Source organism: Rattus norvegicus, chromosome 10, assembly GCF_021556685.1.
Source record: "Rattus norvegicus strain SHRSP/BbbUtx chromosome 10, alternate assembly SHRSP_T2T, whole genome shotgun sequence".
Classification (NCBI taxonomy): domain Eukaryota; kingdom Metazoa; phylum Chordata; class Mammalia; order Rodentia; family Muridae; genus Rattus; species Rattus norvegicus.
Genome location: NC_141543.1, coordinates 36,914,944 through 36,926,803, shown reverse-complemented (window position 1 = coordinate 36,926,803; position 11,860 = coordinate 36,914,944). Strand labels below are relative to the sequence as shown.

The 11,860-nt window shown below is 42.5% G+C and overlaps 1 non-coding gene across 1 annotated transcript; it reads left to right on the top strand.

The window, feature by feature from the left end:
• The first annotated feature begins 3,570 nt into the window (after positions 1 to 3,570).
• LOC120095353 (U6 spliceosomal RNA) lies at positions 3,571 to 3,677 on the top strand. Its single transcript, XR_015632527.1, has one exon. It is a non-coding gene; the product is annotated as a U6 spliceosomal RNA (small nuclear RNA).
• The last annotated feature ends 8,183 nt before the right edge of the window (positions 3,678 to 11,860 follow it).

The window sequence follows — 11,860 nt, the reverse complement described above, 5'->3', positions numbered from 1 at the left end:
TGGCCTGGTACTCCACACTACTCACACTAAAGCCTCTGCACTTGGAAGAGATCAGAGCCCTGTTGGGCAAACTGTTGACCAAACACTCAGAATTTTCTGCATAAGAAAGCGTAAAATTTGTTTCTTAATTAACAGACAAATTTTAGAAATCTAAAGCCCACATGAATATCGGCCTTAGATAAAACTACTTGGCACTCTAGGCCAGGCATGGTGGTACACATCTTTAATCCCACCAGTTGGGAAGCAGAACAGGCAGATCTCTGTAAGTCCTGTCTACAAAGCAAGTCTGGGACAGCCAGGACTCTTTTACACACAGAAACCCTGTCTCAAAACAAAAACAAACAAACAAAAAACAACCAAACTAACAAAAACAAAAGAAAAAATACTTGAAAACACATAGCACCAACCATTCTGTTCCTTTCAGGTTCTACTGAGGACAGGACACAAACTGTCACTGCCTCAGGTACACCTGCCACCTTCTTGACTCATCATCACTGAACCATCCATCCCATAGATGCCCTATGGTTCCACTTTACACCCTATACAAATCGTTTCTTACAGGTATCATTTAATCTGCAAACCTTGGAAGTCAACGGATAAGACTGCAATTGTACCTGTGCCCTCACCTCCTTGGCCCCATTTCCATATTGTTATATAATATTACATATTACCTACAGATACAGACCCAAAGTGTAGGGCTTCATCTATGAGTACCAGACTATTTTTCTATTTTCTTATTTCTCATGTTAACTTTACTTAAGGTTTTAATAGCTCATCTATGGAATTCCATTATTATAAACGAAGATCTACCACCCAAGAATCCAAAGAACTCTATTGGATCTTAAGTTGCCATAATGTCTAGCGACTCATCGTTGTCCTAATGTCCCACATAGAATCCCACATCATCCCAATTACAAAGCCACATGGTACAGAACCTCCAAGGAGCACTATCCTCATTGCCTCTCTCCAGCAGGAGCCTGCAGAAGACGGTACATACCAGTTAGGAGAGAGCACTGCTTCTTGGTAGTCTCTCCTAATCCTCTGCTGCTGGATTCTTCCAGCGCTGCTGATGGATAAAGACTCAGCTCTCCAGAATTTCATCCTTATCTATGGCCACACCTTCACTTGAGTTGTTCGAAAATTGAGTCTCTCCTGTTCTTCAATCCATCCACTAGATAGCATCTGCTCACTGATATAAACAGGCTACAGGAGAGCCTAAGTAAGTGGGAGCACCCCTCTGTGTGCCTTGGGCTTTGTCCCCAAGCTGCAAAATTCCTCACTTGAGGTGTGACTCCAGGCCTGGGGACCACATTGGCTTTTGAGATGGCTGGAGAGTGAAGAAACTTTGACACCTGGACCAACCGTCTAGATTTTCAGGAGAATTAACTGCACTCCAGGAAGGAGCATACATTTAGAAACCAGGAGTTCCTGGAGCAAGAGCTCTTGTTATACTTCCTGGATGCCATCAACTAACATCTTTCTAATCAATGTTTACTAGCGGCCCATACTTAGAATGGAGGAGTTGAAAGAAATAATGTAGTTCACAGCTTCCAAAAGTTTGAGGAGAACCTGAGGTGGGGTGTACATCTTTAATCCTACATTTTTTTTTTAAAGATTTATACACTGTAGCTGTCTTCAGATACACCAGAAGAGGGCATCGGATCTCTTTACAGATGGTTGTGAGCCACCATGTGGTTGCTGGGATTTGAACTCAGGACCTCTGGAAGAGCAGTCAGTGTGCTTAACCATTGAGCCATCTCTCCAGCCCTTTAATCCTACATTTAATTTGCTGGGGAGCAGAAACAAGCAGATCTCTGTGTTGTCTGGCAGCAGCAGCAGTGAGAGAGTTCTAGGCTGGTGAAGAGTGCGTGGTAATATGAGATCTTTCAAAAAGCTAAACTCAAGCATCTCTAAACCCCAGTGCACATTTCAGTTACTACTAAATTGTCCACAGAGGCTCCCGGAGTCTGGGTGTTGTGTAAGACAGAGAACAATGTGGCTACTTTCCCGACTGGCAACTAGAGGGTGCTATGCTGTTCAAGTAAGAGGGTTTCCAGAAGGAAATGTGAGTTTGGAGGGTATCCTCACCCTCGCAATCCGAATAAATAAAGAAACAAACCAACCAACCTTGTACACTGTCTAAAATACTGAGGACAGAGATTTGAGCAAAGGCTTCTGCTTGTTCATCGTCATCTCATTGAGTGTGACTTGTTTTGTTTTGTTTTGAGACAGTCTGTGTAGCTCTGGCTGTCCTGCAACTCTCTGTGTAGATCAGGCTGATCTCAGACTCAGAGATCCTCCTGCTCCCCCCCCCCCCCCAGATTCCCCACTCCCCCACACACACCCCCTGTGCAGGGATTAAAGACTTGCACCACCTCAGCCCAGCTCATCTCATTGAATATGAAAATGCTGTCTCTACATCTATTGGGGGGAAGATAGAGGGGACTAGAAGATTTACTAACATTAGGCTTTCCCAATGGAGTCAAGAGAATCATCTCGATTTTGACATGGGATGTTGTCATGGTTGTTTGAGTATCCTGTTTCATTTTGAGACAGGGTCTCAGTCTGAAGTGCAGACTGACCTTAAACTCTTTTATAGTGGAGCAGCCCTTGAACTTCTGGCCCTCCTCTCTGTATTTGTGCTAGGTTCAAGGGTACCATAACCTGGGGTTCCTCTGCACTGAGGATTCAACCCAGGACTTCATGTATGCCTGCCAAGTACTCTAAAAGTGAGCTATAGCCCCTTATAATCATCTTAGGAAAAAACGTCTCCATACAAATTAAGATGTCCCAGAGTCTCTAGGCAATGAACTGTCACTTCCAGGAGCTCCTGTACAAAATATATGTTGTATTTTGCAAATCACTACTCTGGGAATGAGTAGTCGGTCACACAAATGTGTGTGTGTGTGTGTGTGTGTGTGTGTGTGTGTGTGTGTGCGTGTGTGTGCGTGTGTGTGCGTGTTCATATATAATGGATGAGCCTACAGACACCCAAAGAGGGCCTTGGATCTTCTGGAACTAGAGATCCATGATATGAGCTCTTGTGGGTGCTAAGAACCTGACCTAGGTCCTCTGGAAGGGCAGGAAGTACTCTACCTAACCACAGAGCCATATCTTTGGCTTTGGCCCTTATATTGATGTATCATTTGAGTATTTGAGAAGACTCAGCAGTATACTAACACATGTTAAGTGGAGCTTTTCATTTTTTCTTATTTTCATTTCTGTGTGCATATGTAAGTGTGTGTTTGTGCTGGTGTGGGTCACGTACATGCAGGCCAGAGGAGGATGTCCAGAGTTCTCTTCTATTTCTCTTAGAGTCAGGATCTCTCCCTGAACCTGGACCTTAGCTTCTTTTTTTCAGGAAACTGGAAGCCATGAAACCACAGCAATTCCCCTGCATCCTCCCCTCGATTCAGGGCTGGATTTGGGTTTTCTTGGGTGGTGTCTTCTATGTGGGTGCTGGGAAGCTCAGTCTGGCCCTCATCATTGAGCAGCAACTATGTCTAACTGCTGAGCCATCTCTCAGGCCCTGTCACCTTTTTCTTTTCAATATTGATAGTAGACAATGAAGTGCTCGCTTCAGTGACACATATACTAAAATTGGAACGATACAGAGAAGATTAGAGTTGCCTCAGCGCAAGGATGACACGCAAATTCATGAAGCCTTCCATATTTTTCATAGAAGAAGGGGGAGGGGGGATGGGATAGGGGGTTATGGACAGGAAACCGGGATAATATCTGAAACGTAAATTTTAAAAAAATCCAAGAAAAGAAAAATAAAATTAAAACTGCTTATATAGCTCTCATTGTACTAGCACTGGATAGTGCTGTTCTAGAAGCACAAAGCCATTCCACAGATGACTCCTGGGGAGGGCGGAGTGGGAAATGAGAAAGAGAATGAGGAAATCCCAGCTTTAAACTTGCTTGGCTGGTGTGTATTTACTTGGAGGTGAGGTTTCATGTAACCCAGGAAGCTCAAGTCTCTCTGTGTCTGAGGCTGGTCTTAGAGTCTCCCTTAGCTGTAGTTCTGCAGCACAGGGTTTCATGTTTGTCCTTTATACTGTATTTTTATATTTAGTTGTTAATATTTCAGTATAGATTAACATAATCTTTATACAACATTTATTTACTTAGTTTATTTATTTATGTATACTACTCACCAATATTCCTAGACTGATGTTTTGATTCTGTTGAGACAGGGTCTTGCTTTGTACCCCGTGCTGAAATCATATTAACAACCTTCCTGCCCAGAACTGAATTTCACTTGTGTGTAACCACACCCAACTAAATATTCAACTACAGGAATGAATCTCAGACTCCCATTAAAGAGCATGGATTGGTTCACAGTATGATGCTGGTTTCTTTGGTTTGATCAATTCCAAGGACATGTAATTTTGCGGCAGATTCAAATAACTTCAGGAGAAAAAGTTGAGTAGCAACAAGGAAATGAACAATCCAACAAGAAATTCCAAGACTACTTACTGTCAAGCAATTAGCTTCAGGCTGGCTGCCCTGCCCAGAGTGTCCTTGTGACACCTTGACTTGAAAGAAGCAGCAAGAACAGTGTGAAATGTCAGACTTTGAAGACTTTCCCAGAAGGATGATGAGGATACTGAATTTGTGGCAGGAATTTTTTAGCCCGAGGAGAGTGGTTGGTGTCACTGTTGGAAGGAACAGTGAAAACTACACAGACCTTCACCGGCCTGGAGTAGACAGGCCTCAAAGCCCTTCACCATGACCACTGGAGCCTTCCGCTACCACAGCTCAGTCAACACCTTCTCCAGAGAGTTTGGCTAGGATCTAGGGTGAATTTAGCATAAGGGAATTGTTCCAGCCCAGCAGAGGGTGCTGATGTAGAAATCTATTGCAGAACCAACATATGGAAACAAGAACCAACATATAAAAACAGTCTTCCCAGCGCTGCCCAGTCACTTTTATCTTTCAACTGAAGAGTTTTATGTGCAAGTTCAGTGCACAGCTGAGCAGTCATGACATGGGTATGTCACAGATGGCAGGTAGGAGACACAGGGATGGTCATAGCAATGTGGTTTGTAACTGCACATATTTAACAACCCTCTAAGTGACTACCAGTGGGAAAGTAGGCAAGGAAATGTGATGTATCCATGCTATAAGACATGAGCCTAATTAATCATCCTGATATAGAATGTTGGAAGTCACAGTGCTACTGGGAAAGTCAAGGCACAGATTCATGCACACAGTAGGCTTCTGTGTGTGCACACAGTGTCAGGGAACAGCAATGTGTGACAATTCATTAATGTTTTGACTCACAGTGGGCAGAATGGAATGAGAAGAGTTTGAAAAGGGAGTCATGATTTTAACATGTTTTATACGGCTTGACTGCTTTCCTGTTTAGATTTCTAAATACAAATGCACTGAAAGGAATTTGTGTTAAACATTTAAAAAGTACCCTGAGTACTTTCAAATGTACACACTTCTAATTTGTCAAGTTTTTTTTATTGTTGTTGCTTTTGTTGTGATTGTTCACTTTATTGGGGGTGGTTCAGTCACCCCTTCCTTGGCTAATTAACAGAAAACTAGCTCAGATCCCAGATCAATGGACTGTTATCATTGGCAACAGCGTCCATTTTCCTGAATGTCAATTTCCATTTGCCTGTCACTTTATGTCCAAAGAAACAATGCACAATTCTCCCCAGGGTTCTGTATATGAAGAACCAGGTCCCCAATATATAGGAGCTGACAGCCGTGTCACAAACCTAACTTCCAACCAACTGAGCTAGAGGCCCTACAGTTATCTCAAGCCAGCCTCAAACTACACAGCCCAGGTTGAGTTGGAACTCATGGTAATCCTCCTGCTTCAGCCTCCTGAGTGCTAAGACTGCAGGTGTGATCCAACACACTTTATTTGTTTGTTTGGGTGGGTAGGGAGTCTCATTGCTCATGATCTTGCTTATTTAGCTCTTCTGAATTCAACTTTTGTTTTCATCTTTATTAAACTGGGTATTTCTTATTTACATTTCAATTTTTTTCTTTTTTTTTTTTTTCTTCTTTTTTTTTTTTTTTCCGGAGCTGGGGACCGAACCCAGGGCCTTGCGCTTGCTAGGCAAGTGCTCTACCACTGAGCTAAATTCCCAACCCCCTTATTTACATTTCAAATGTTATTCCCTTTCCTGGTTTCCAGGCCAACATCCCCCTAACTCCTCCCCTTCCCATTCTATGTGGGTGTTCCCCTCCCCATCCTCCCCCCATTACCACCCTCCCCCAAAAAATCCCATACACTGGGGGTCCAGCCTTGGCAGTCCCCTTCCACTGGTGCCCTTACTAGGCTATTCATTGCTACCTATGAGGTTGGAGCCCAGGGTCAGTCCATGTATAGTCTTTGGGCAGTGGCTTAGTCCCTGGAAGGTCTGGTTGCTTGGCATTGTTGTACATATGGGGTCTCGAGCCCCTTCAAGCTCTTCCAGTTCTTTCTCTGATTCCTTCAACGGGGGTTCCGTTCTCAGTTCAGTGGTTTGTTGCTGGCATTTGCCTATGTATTTGCTGTATTCTGGCTGTGTCTCTCAGGAGCGATCTACATCCGGCTCCTGTCGGTCTGCACTTCTTTGCTTCATCCATCTTGTCTAATTGGGTGGCTGTATATGCATGGGCCACATGTGGGGCAGGCTCTGAATGGGTGTTCCTTCAGTCTCTGTTCTAAACTTTGCTTCCCTATCCCCTCCTAAGGATATTCTTGTTCCCCTTTTAAAGAAGGAGTGAAGCATCAGCATTTTGGTCATCCTTCTTGAGTTTCATGTGTTCTGTGCATCTAGGGCAATTCAAGCATTTGGGCTAATATCCACTTATCAATGAGTGCATACCATGTGTGTTTTTCTTTTTTTTTTTTTTTTAATCTTTTTTCTTTTTTTTTTCGGAGCTGGGGACCGAACCCGGGGCCTTGAGCTTGCTAGGCAAGCGCTCTACCACTGAGCTAAATCCCCAACCCCATGTGTGTTTTTCTGTGATTGGGTTACCTCACTCAGGATGATATTGTCCAGTTCCATCCATTTGCCTATGAATTTCATAAAGCCATTATTTGATAGCTGAGTAGTATTCCATTGTGTAGATGTACCACATTTTCTGTATCCATTCCTCTGTTGAAGGGCATCTGGGTTCTTTCCAGCTTCTGGCTATTATAAATAAGGCTGCTATGAACATAGTGGAGCACGTGTCTTTGTTATATGTCGGGGCAACTTTTGGGTATATGCCCAAGAGAGGTATAGCTGGATCCTCAGGTAGTACAATGTCCAATTTTCTGAGGAACCTCCAGAGTGATTTCCAGAATGGTTGTACCAGTCTGCAATCCCACCAACAATGGAGGAGTGTCCCTCTTTCTCCGCATCCTCACCAGCATCTGCTGTCACCTGAGTTTTTGATCTTAGCCATTCTCACTGGAGTGAGGTGAAATCTCAGGGTTGTTTTGATTTGCATTTCCCTGATGACTAAGGATGCTGAACATTTCTTTAGGTGCTTCTCAGCCATTCTATATTCTTCAGCCGTGAATTCTTTGTTTAGCTCTGAACCCCTCAACCTTTCAATATTCCTGTTTCCACCTCCCTCCTGACCTCCAGGATAGACAGGCATCAGGGGAGGTAACAGTGTAACTGGAGAGCTAAGGCTGTGCCTACACAGAGCTGGCCTTTGATTTTCCTTACCATGTATCACGTTTTTCCTTCACCTATGTCCTGCTGCTTCTGCTGCTGCTGCTGCTGCTGCTGCTGCTGCTGCTGCTGCTGCTGCTGCTGCTGCTGCTAAGCTTCAGTACAGGCCTTGACCTTTTCAGTTGAAGAACTGTTTCACAGAGGGCAAGAAAGAGATAAAAGGATGGTCACAGTAATGTTATGTGTAATAGCATGATTTTTAGCAACCTAAATATCCAACCATGGGGAACCAGTTAAGTATATTTGCTTGATATATCCATGATATAAGCAGTGAGCCTAACTGAACAACCTCATATAAGCTGCTGGTAACCACAATGCTAGAGAGAAAATCAAAGAGAACAATCATGTGGGCAAGCATTGCCAGGGATCAACAGTTTCTGGACATCTTTTAATATTGGACTCTAGGAGGGGGAGCTGGGCAATGGGAAATGTTTAGAGAAGAGCCATGTTTGCTTATAACTTTCATGTGGGTTGGATGTGTTATTATACAGATTGTGTTATTGCAAAGGACTTCATTTTAAATTTCAATATAACGAGGAATTTCAAATTAGTTTTGTATTTTTTCAGGAAGTTTTATTCGCTGGTGTAGAAGAGAAAGAGAAGAAGAGGAGAAGAGGAAGAAGAGAGAAAATGAATTAAGTGACCTTTCCTTTGCTGAGGAACAGATAGCTAGCCCAGATAGGTGGACCATTTTTCTGTTCAACAGTGTCCATTTCTCTAGGTGTTTATTACATTAGCCCAGGCTTTTACCCTCAAAGAATTGTTTATAATTCTCTCCAATAGCTGTGATTCTAAAAGTGGAGATCAAGACCAGACAACACACAAAACACACCACAACACAACACATGCTAAGTGAGGGGCATGCAACTTCTTATGTTTCACCTCTATCCAATGGGAGCACACATTTTAGGGAATGAGTGTAGATTGCCCATGGTGTCCTTAAATGAATGAAGTTCTAACACAGACTCCTTAGTAGATGGACTGTGGGTTTAAATCCTCATTTCTGACCATTTGTTGTTTTTTTTTTTTTTTTTTTTTTGAGAAATGGTTTCATCATTCAGGTGTTGTGCAAGATGAACAATAAAACAGCGTTAGAACTTGTGGAATGTGACCCATTAGCACAAACTGTGGGTGAGGCTCAGCAAGGCAGGGCCCAGAGCACTACATGTCCTGAGGACTTCCTGCTGCAATGGAGCATCGCTCTTCCTGTGCCTTTGCAGTCACCACATCTCTCCTAATCTTTGAGTTGTAAGAAAACTATGGGGGCCCCAGCCCCTCTCTAGGCAGGGTCATCAGCACTCCCAGTAATAGTGATTGATCTTTTTCAAGTATTGGTGCTGGAGCAGAGCAATGTTTCAACCTCCACCCTCGGAAAGAACTCAGAGATGTAGATTGTTAGCCATGACCACCACCCTTAGAAAGAATCTAGAGATGCATTTTGTACGTGCAGTTAGGTTAAGGTGTTTTTGCTGGTGGCATCGACTTTGAAAATTTAAGGAAACAATGTCAAGTTCTGAAAGGCACACTCTTAATAGCTGAGCTAGGGATTTTTTTTTTTTTTTTGAGGTCAGGGAACAAGAACAATGGCAGCCAGACTAGTACTAGCTGACACTCCATTCTTGCTAAAGCTGGGCTGCTGATCGAGCTGATGACTAATTTTTAAGCCCATTTTTTGCCCTTAGCTTCCTGATATGATTTAATAAAAAATTGCACCCCAAGGATATAAAATAGAAATGACTGTTTTTATATAAAACTTTAGATTTATAATTCTCTTAAAAAACTTTATTAGATTACTTTTTGCAGTAAATAATAAAAGAATTGATCCTTTCCTTGTACCCACAAATTGCGGCCTGCCCATAAGAGAATCTGACTCTAAAAAACATTACTTACATTTTGTTAATCTTTAACAAGTTGCTTAGTTAAACATGTATGTGGGTTCCTCAGAATAATTTTTTACTTATATTACACAATGTTGATTTATGTGATGGTATTCAAGAACATGTTTTTCTACACCTAAAATCATTGTGACTGATCACTTAATGAAAAACAGAATGTAATCTCATTGCGATTTTTGTACTGCTCAAAAGATTGTGCTGCAATGTATAAACTGTGGGAAAAAATTAAAGTTGTGGAACTCTGCTCCATCTACCCACTCACCTAATGAATGTGTGAATGTGTGTGAATATATGTGTGTATTGTATATGTATGTATGTACGTATGTACGTATGTACATATGTATGTATGTATGTATGTGCATGTGTGAAGTTGTTGATCACCAAATCTCTCTCTCTCTTCTCTCTCTCTCTCTCTCTCTCTCTCTCTCTCTGTGTTGCTGTTGTTGTCGCTCGTACCTGTACACACACATGATGCCTTTTCTCACTGGTCTCTAAGAGTTTCTTGCTAGCCTCAGGAAGTCCTTCCCTGCCAGAGTGAATGAAGCTTTGTTCCCTCAGAAAACAGTCTGCTGAATGATCCATTGCCCCCTCTACATGCAGCCTCAGTTTACCTGTGTGTTCAGGTAGAGGACCCTGTCCTTGGTCATAGAATGCTAATAGGTGCTCAGCACTAATAAAAGAAATGTGCTAGATTAGAAATCCAGCAGATACCAGGTAAGGAGAATGTCTACAAGGAGACATGTCCTTGGTCATAGAGAATGTGATTCGATCCAACCATGGGACCTGCAGGATACAATTCCCTGGCCCAATGAATGATAAAAGATTAGAATTGAAATTAAGCATCATTAAACCAGGTGAGTAGACCTTTCCATGTCTTCATTGTCAACCAGCATCTCCTGTGAGTGATGATGTCATAGGAACAGGGGATTCTCACGTCTGACTTTCCCAGCTACAGGCCTTGGGGTGGGATGGGAAGACATGGATTAATAGTTCTCACATGTAAAGGTCAGCAGCGTGGCTTCCACATGTTTTAAACTCAAGGACACTGTCTACACAAAGGGAAGAAAGGCCTAGACCAGAGGTTCAAAGCCCTGATTGATCGTTAGCATCCCATGGAGAGTGTCATGTCAATCAGTGCTCAGGCCCCACCTTCAAAACAGGACCATTATCATCTCTGGAGTCACAGTCTGAAGTTTCTCCTTTTACACCAATCTCCCCAGGTACAGGCGAGACTGTGAACCTCTGGGTTGTGCAAGTTTGTTGTGGGGGTCTAATGTGTATGTACTTTTGGTTTCAGATTTATAGCTAGGGATGTAACTCAGAGTTGACTGTTGACATTGCATTCCAGAGGCTGGGATTAAAGGTGTGTACCACATTGCCTTGCCAACCAAGCCTTTTTTGGTCATACTTGGGTGAGGGAAAGGCACCATGTGTTAGCATTTGCCATGGTGATCTGGGTCAAGGCAGATCTATTTTCTGGGTCTCTTTCTCCTCCATCCAAGGGTGACCACACAAACCTCTGTGTCTTCTGTTTCACAAAAATGTTCCCTGTCTTGAAAATAATTTTGGATATCCACAGGTTTTACCAAATATTATGTGACCATCATTTCATTTTAAAATTATAGTCAATTATCCATGTCTTACTGTTGTAGGAATCTTGCTCAAATAAAAACTCAGACACCAAAAACTCAGACACCAATGAAAGGGGAAGACAGGAGCTAGCACTAGTGAACCAAAGCCAGTGTGGCTCAGGAAAGGCTTCCATGATGTGGCTGCCCTTGGTATTCTCATGTTTGCTTTCTCCTTTGCTTTGTTGTAAATAGTCTTTTCCATACAACCTATTTCTGATTAGTTTCCCTTCCCCCAACTCCTCCCAGAATCTCCCCAGAACCTCTCCTATGCAAATGCACACCATTTCTCTTTCTCGGTAGAAAACAGACATTTAAAGAATAATTATAAAATAATAAATATGGGGAAAGCAAGCAAGCAAAATTTTACAGAAACATATATGCCAGTCAGCAGGTTGCCAAGGGCAACAACCCATTGTTTCAGCTATTTCTCCAGACTATTCTGTTGCAAGTAACAAGTGAAACCATGCTTGGCAAACTGACATTACAAGTGGTGCTTTAAGTAAATCACTATGTGCATCCACAAATTGACATTTAAATATTGAACTTGTCTACCTGGTTTAACTATAGTTTTTAAGGTTTTATATCATCTTCTATGTTATTTGCATGCATAAGTGCATGTGAAGAGTGTGACTGTGTGTGTGTGTGCGTGCGCGTGCGT